At 34.4% G+C, this 7,500-nt stretch overlaps 1 protein-coding gene across 3 annotated transcripts in view; it reads right to left on the bottom strand.

Moving 5' to 3' along the window:
* The window catches only part of LOC136839351 (uncharacterized), a 105,298-nt gene that overhangs the window by 35,360 nt on the left and 62,438 nt on the right, over nucleotides 1-7,500 (bottom strand). Inside the window, exon 1 of one of the 3 annotated variants that reach the window (XM_067105252.1) lies at nucleotides 3,456-3,823. The exons of the other annotated variants lie outside the window; for them this stretch is intronic. The gene's annotated coding sequence lies outside the window, so the exon portion shown is untranslated. Of the gene's footprint in view, nucleotides 1-3,455; nucleotides 3,824-7,500 lie in introns of those variants that run through there. 3 annotated transcript variants of the gene reach the window in all.

The following is a 7,500-nucleotide window of genomic DNA, read 5'->3' as shown; positions in this document are numbered from 1 at the left end:
CTTTGTTCGTATAATCACCACGTCTTTGCCTTTTTCGTGATTGAAAATCAAACATATATACATACAGCATATATGTACATTGACATATGTGTATATATACGTATGTCTGTATATATATATACATATATATATATATATATATATATATATATATATATATATATATATATATATATATATATATATGTGTGTGTGTGTGTGTGTGTGTGTGTGTGTTGTGTATGCGTGTGTGTGTGTGTACACTTGAAAAAGAAATGTCGAAGGATTTCTTTCCCGAACTCTAACAAAGACTGCCTCTAGATCATCAAGGAAAATATGAATGACGACAAGCGACGACACTTTGTTTAATTATTTCTTTCCCGAACTCTAACAAAGACTGCCTCTAGATCATCAAGGAAAATATGGATGAAGACAAGCGACGATACTTTGTTTAATTATTTCCTAATTATTCTCTTTAGAAAGTCTAGGAGTACAATTATGTGATTCGGAATGATTGACTAAAGAATCAAGCAAGATCGTCAAGAGAAAAATTCCTTAATAGAAATAAATTAGTGTATATCTAATAGCAAACATTACAGAAGCTATTTCATGACAAATTTCAAAAAAGACATTAAGCCTTCAGCAATAAAGATTAACAGTGATATTTTGAAAACTAACTAAAACAATAAAATAGCTTGAGAAACCCTTTTTAGGAAGTGGGGGACAACGAAACCAATGTTTTATGGATTCCTGCACAGCTTCCGGACTCAAGTTCCGAGAATGGTGAGCAAGGAACACCCGATTCTCTGTTGTGCGATGGTACATGCTTTCCAGATTTCTGGAAGCTTGTAATTGAACCGAAATATTTTAATAAATGTCCTCAAAGAGAGAGAGAGAGAGAGAGAGAGAGAGAGAGAGAGAGAGAGAGAGAGAGAGATACATCTCGGCATCCAATTTAGAAATCTTATCGCGCCTGGGCGTACAGTACGTTCGTATGACCATTTGCTGTACAGTGCCGTTGAAAAAGCAAATTTTGCACACGGCAGTTGTGTGTCGTTACGAGAGCTCATGAACCATTAAGTCATCCGATCCCTGCTCACATACTGACGGAGTAAAATAGGATTTCGCAACGAAGCCTTGACGTCGGTCTAGCGAATTTCGCAAGGGATGAGCCATTTGTTAACGACCGGAGAAATGGCGCGAGAGTTGTGTCGAGACTCTAATTTTGCTTTAAAGGCACTACTGTGAGTTTTCAAAGCATTACAAAGAGTTTTCAGAGCATTACAAAGAGTTTCAAAGCATTACAAAGAATTTTCAGAGCACTGCTGTGAGTTTTGAAAGGATTACTAGAGATTTACATAACCTTAATAAGAGTTTTGGGAGTTCTACTTTCAGTTTTCAGAGAATTACAGTAGAGTTGTATACAGACTCTAAAGAAGATCTCAAGGCACGACTGAGAGTTTTCAAAGCATTATAGAGAGTTTTCAAAACATCACTGTGAGTTTTAGAAGGATTATTGAGAGATTTGCAAAACTTTATAAAGAGTTTTAGAAGTTCTACTTTCAGTTTCCAAAGCATTTGCGAGCATCTATTCCAGCGTTACTAAGCGAATTCAGAGCACTACTAACAACATTATCATGAGTTTTCAAAGGGTTATTGATAGTTTTCCATAGCATTACTAAGAATCCTGGACGCATCATTGAATTTCCAAAGCATTGCTAAGCGTTTTCAGAGCATTACTAAGAGCCTTTTTGGAAGCAAGAAGAAATCATCCTTCCTAAATTTCCAGTTTCCTTTAATATGAGATATTACCATTTTGAACTGAAAAGACCTATGGTAAATGTTTGGTATTGACAAGCACTCAAGAGCTGCAGGTTATCATTGTATTTGTCGTAAAGAAAACACAATAGGATGTCAGTACCAGATAAAGTTTCTCTCTCTCTCTCTCTCTCTCTCTCTCTCTCTCTCTCTCTCTCTCTCTCTCTCTCTCTCTTCTTTTATCTGGAGATTTCCGCACCTTAACTGTCGTAGAATTTGACTCATAGCTCCATGCCATCTAGGACGAATATGTGTATGAAATCATCATAATTATCATCATAAATTCATTTCAAGGCCATTGTAATTACTAGATCGAATTAAACCTGTTACATTGTGACATAAATCCTAAAGAGAAATTATTCTAATTACTCTAATTTTCTTTATAATAAGTCTCTTAAAAATGGCTCGTTGGCACGTAGGATTTAAACGCATGCTGTGCATGACGTCACAGCTCAGGAAAAGCCAAGACATGACGAATGTTGACATCGTATTTTTGTATAAAAAAGGTGACATTAATTCAAAACTGTATGAGCGTGCTCCAAGAAGTTCTTCTCAATTGCCTAACAATGAAGGACTTAAATAGAGCTTTCTGTTAATCTAATCTTATATTAATATTTGGACGTAAACTGAAACATATCAACTCGATTAACACCGCCAAAATTTTGCCTTTTGAAAAACAAGTTTTCCTTGAAGACAGTTTCGTCATTTCGTTATTTTCTTATATATGAAAGTGATGTAACTTATCCAGCGTCATGTGGAAACCGAGAGTGAAGAATGGTATTAAACGCCCCCAAAAAAAAAAAATAAATAAAAGATTAAAATAATAATAATAATAATAATAATAATAATAATAATAATAATAATAATAATAAATCATTCTTTCTTATCACTACTCAAGACACTACCTTATACTGGAATAAAAAAATTTTTGAAAGGAAAAATAAAATAAGGTTTAATAAAGGAACTGATTAGCACTAATTCTCAACGCATAGTCATGACAGTGGTGTTTTACAGTTAACAATCAGGCAAAGCAAAGGAGACTATATATAATAGGATTTTGAAAGTAACAGTAACAAAGGCGATGCGAAAGTTTTATCTTGAAAAAAAAAGGCGTCATTAGGAGTACAAGAAAATGATCAATAAGAGTAAAAATAAATACAAAACAAAAAATGCAAGAAAAAACTCAAAATTTCTCTGCCCCTTCTGAAGTAAAGTAATTAGGCTGTTACTGTAATAAAATTATATATATAAATATATATATATATATATATATATATATATATATATATATATATATACATATATACTGTATATATATATATATATATATATATATATATATATATATATATATATATATATATACATACATACATATATATACATGTATGTATGTATAATGGACAGAGCACATCCTATAGATGACTTCAAAAGATTACTGGGCCTCTGGGTACATTCTACCCCTTTTTAAGGAGCATTAAGAAGGATATAACTTTCTCCTTCTTTCTACTAATGGCCTCCTTTTGTGACCATAGGCCTAACTGCAATTTAAAACAGAGTTGATGGCCTTCGGGTCTCTGTATTCAAAACCAAGTCTATACCGCTGAAATGTTTTTACTCACTTTTTCCACTACTTAAGAACATCACCATTATCTCACCTTAATACCGAGGCGTAGATTGCGTTGACAGCTTTTGATAATGTTCTTTAAATTTTCTTTTGTTGTTGTCAAGATCGTTATCATCGGCTGTCTCTTTGTCAACTCTTCTTCTTACTTTTCCTTTTCAGATCCTACACTTGAACCTCTTTTCGCCACTCGTACGATTATCAAGAGCACTGTAGCATCCAACATCGACGCATAGACATAACACTATCGAAAGCACTCGATGACACTTGAAAACTAGCATCCACCAAAACAAGAATATACCCTTCTCTCTCTCTCTCTCTTTAACACAAGGAGCTGTCAACTAAACATCACTGCCGCGGCGCGAACAGACATCCACGGAGAAGTAAGTTTAGTGACCAACTGGAAGTTTGAAGACTCTCTGAGTTATCCTTAACACGTCCCGATAAGCCTAGCCGTCTCCTTCCCCTTCCCCCCTCCCCTATCCCCTGGTCCCCCTGAATACGCACCCCCCGCCCCAGCTCCCTCCAACCCCAACACGTTTTCCGTCCTCCACAGGATATGAGAAAGCCATGTTTCGAGCAAGCGGCACCGGCCGACCGGATGTCTGAGGTGCATTTAAGTTCGAGTGAGCATGTGCGCGCGCAGGAGTGTGTATGGGATGTAAAATACGCGAGCGTTGGAGAAATAGAGGGAGAGAGAGAGGCGGGGTGGGGGTGGGGGTGGGGGTGGGGTGCGGTAGGGAGAGTCAGATAAGGACGAGCGATTAAAATTTGTTCCTTTCTTCCGATCTCCTGGTATTTATTACGACCACTGAATGTTTGTGCTATTTTTTACTTATATAATTATTTTTCTATATATATATATATATATATATATATATATATATATATATATATATATATATATATATATATAAATATATATATATATATATATATAAAGGCAATACTACGAAAGAAAGGGAAACAACGTGGTATTGCATTTATTGAGATATCATAGTCATCACGTTCCATATTTTCGTGATTCAGTTATACACACACACACACACACACATATATATATACCGTATATATAAAAACCATGTTTGTACACAATACAAAACTTAATTCACATAAAACAATATCGAAATATGGATGTGCAATATCTGCAAGGAAACCCAAAAACATGATTGAGATAATGTCTCTACGTCGCCTTCATAGTCTGGTACGAATTTCGAAATGTTAATCCTTCCGGATACAAAGCTGAGACTTGGACTCTCCCAGGCTTTTCCAGACGAAGCAGATGGTCATCGCGATTTTCAGATCTCACACTTACACAAAGCACACACACACTTACACACACACACACACACACACACACACACACACACACACACACTCTTCCAATGGAAGGTCGAGAGAAAGTTAATCTTGGAAAGATTACTATCTGATCTATTCATAGATTATTTCATATATGGTCGTCATTTGTTAGTCTCCACTTTCTCCTCTTTTTACCAAGAGATGTTTTCTGACAACCAGGAATAACCATCTGGAATTCAGGTTTTAGCCATTTACCTACTGGGGGACTAGAGGTTTGACTGAATAATGCGTTGATTTGAAATTATCCTGCTGAAAATACTTTTGGCAAGATTCAAATATATTTCTAAACGTTCTACAGTAGCCCCATGCAATACCCACCTAAATAATGATGAAAATTTTAAAACAAACACTATCCATGAGAGAATAATAGGACATGTTTCTAAACTATCATCATCTTTAACATCAACAAAATGAAACTTCATCCAGTATCTACTGTAAATCTGGTTTTCCCATCACTCTGAACTTAATCTTGATCCCCTTAGTTCCTCATCTTCCTCTTCTCTTATAAATGGATAATTCTGACTCAAGTGAACCTGTCACTCATCGTTTTACTCTTCTTGAATCATGTCCTGTAACTTGTGTAATAAGAGTTCGAAAATTTCGAAGACAATAAAAGCCTATAGTATGTCGATCTTTGATTTCTCAAAGAGTTTTCAGATTTCTCGCATTTTTTCAGTCTTTTTCTACTTATCCTACATATTGGCATTATCCTTCATCTTGGAACCACGGTTGTACAGCGGTATCTAATGACATTGCTCTAAGCGTCTCTATATCCTTCCTGTAGTTCGCATAATGCTCTAATACTGCCTGATAATTGACCTTTTTCAAATCTCAGCAAACTCATTTCAGGATTTTTATGAGGCCAGCCCATACTAATGTGGCTGACGCTGCTAAATCTAAGCCTCTTCCTAGGTTGCTCCTCAGGAATTTCTCCTTTTCATTTGCATCTTCTTTTTTTTCCTTCTTCGACATCTCTCAGGTTCCCTCCTCTCCTCCCTACCTATAAATCGTGTTCCGTCCTCATCACTGTTCAAAATCCATTTTTAACCTCTCTTAATTCTTGATGCTGATATGGGCGAGGGCTCAGAATGGAACATATGAAATCTTAATAGATTTATTACTTCTGGTACTAGAGCCTTTCATGCTATTCCACCATTCGCCTTCTGTTATCAGACCAACTTTTGAGACAACAGAAATCAATCCGTCTTCGAACTATCAATAATTTGGAAATAAGTATAAATATTAAGTATTGGAGGGACCACAACATGTCCTGCATGAACTGTCCCTCTGAACACCTGCTCCAGATCTACGCAGAACTAGTTCATCTGTCCTTACATGGAGCAATGTTTCCTTATCGCCCATTGTTCGTATTGACAGAATGGTTCAATGGCTTTGTGTCTAATAAATAAAGAGCACTTAGATCCACTTCAGTTCGCCAAAACGTCACCGCTCCATAACACTTCTACAAACATCACAAAGAGCGTCGCTTTTGAGAGCAAATAATTTGCACAGTGTCTTCTCTCTCTCTCTCTCTCTCTCTCTCTCTCTCTCTCTCTCTCTCTCTCTCTCTCTCTCTCTTTCTGTTCTTATTGTAGACTTAAGGGTTTTATTCCTCAGAGTTACTCGAAAGAAATTGCAAACTCGAAGGTCGAACAGTTTAATCCATTCCTTGCAGACTTACAGGAAGTGGTATTGTCTGGCTTCTCAACTGAGTAATGCGTGAATCATTTAACGTTTCTCTTTAAGAGAACAGTTTGTCAGCCTTGTAGAAGAGAAATCTGTATACACACAAAACACACACACACACATACATACATATATATATATATATATATATATATATATATATATATATATATATATATATATATATATATTATTGAAAATAAAAGTATTGCGACTCGTGATACATACAATATAATACCAATTTCATGGACAGGCATCATGATGATGGCATACTTTTATGTATTAGGTGTCATCAGTATTCTAGGTTAAAATTTGATCATTCATATATATATATATATATATATATATATATATATATATATATATATATATATATATATATTATTTATATATATGTATGTATATATATGTACATATACATATACTTACACATATACATATGTATAATATGAACGATCAAAAAGAAAATAATTTATCAAATTTTAACCTAGAATACTGATGACAGCTAATACATAAAGTTATGTTATCACCATGATGCCTGTCCATGAAACTGGTACATTGTATGTATCACGAGTCGCAATATTTTTATTTTTTTTATAAAGAAAAAGAAAAAAAACGAACAGAAACAAAGAAAAATGGGTGAGGTATGAAGGGATCCATCGTAATGAAATAACGGTTGCCAAGGAGAATTCTTGGGTTTTAATACATCAGCCGGAAGAAGTAATTGTTTAAATCTGTTCTCATAATACCAAGGTTTTCGGACAGAATTGCCTCATCTTGACAAGCCTTGAGCCGTGCTTTCTTGTGAGTCTTATTCCATTTTTTCTTTGATTTTCGCTACATAGTTATTATTAAATTTTACATATATATGTTCATACATGTACTGTATATATGTGTATATATATATATATATATATATATATATATATATATATATATATATATATATATATATATATATATATATATATATATATATTTACAAACTTATAAAATAACAATAGCTAGGTAGAGAAAATATATAAAGATATATA

The sequence above is a fragment of the Macrobrachium rosenbergii genome, chromosome 6, assembly GCF_040412425.1.
Source record: "Macrobrachium rosenbergii isolate ZJJX-2024 chromosome 6, ASM4041242v1, whole genome shotgun sequence".
Taxonomy (NCBI): domain Eukaryota; kingdom Metazoa; phylum Arthropoda; class Malacostraca; order Decapoda; family Palaemonidae; genus Macrobrachium; species Macrobrachium rosenbergii.
Note: the sequence above shows the minus strand (reverse complement) of the source record. Positions and strands in the feature narration are given on the sequence as shown.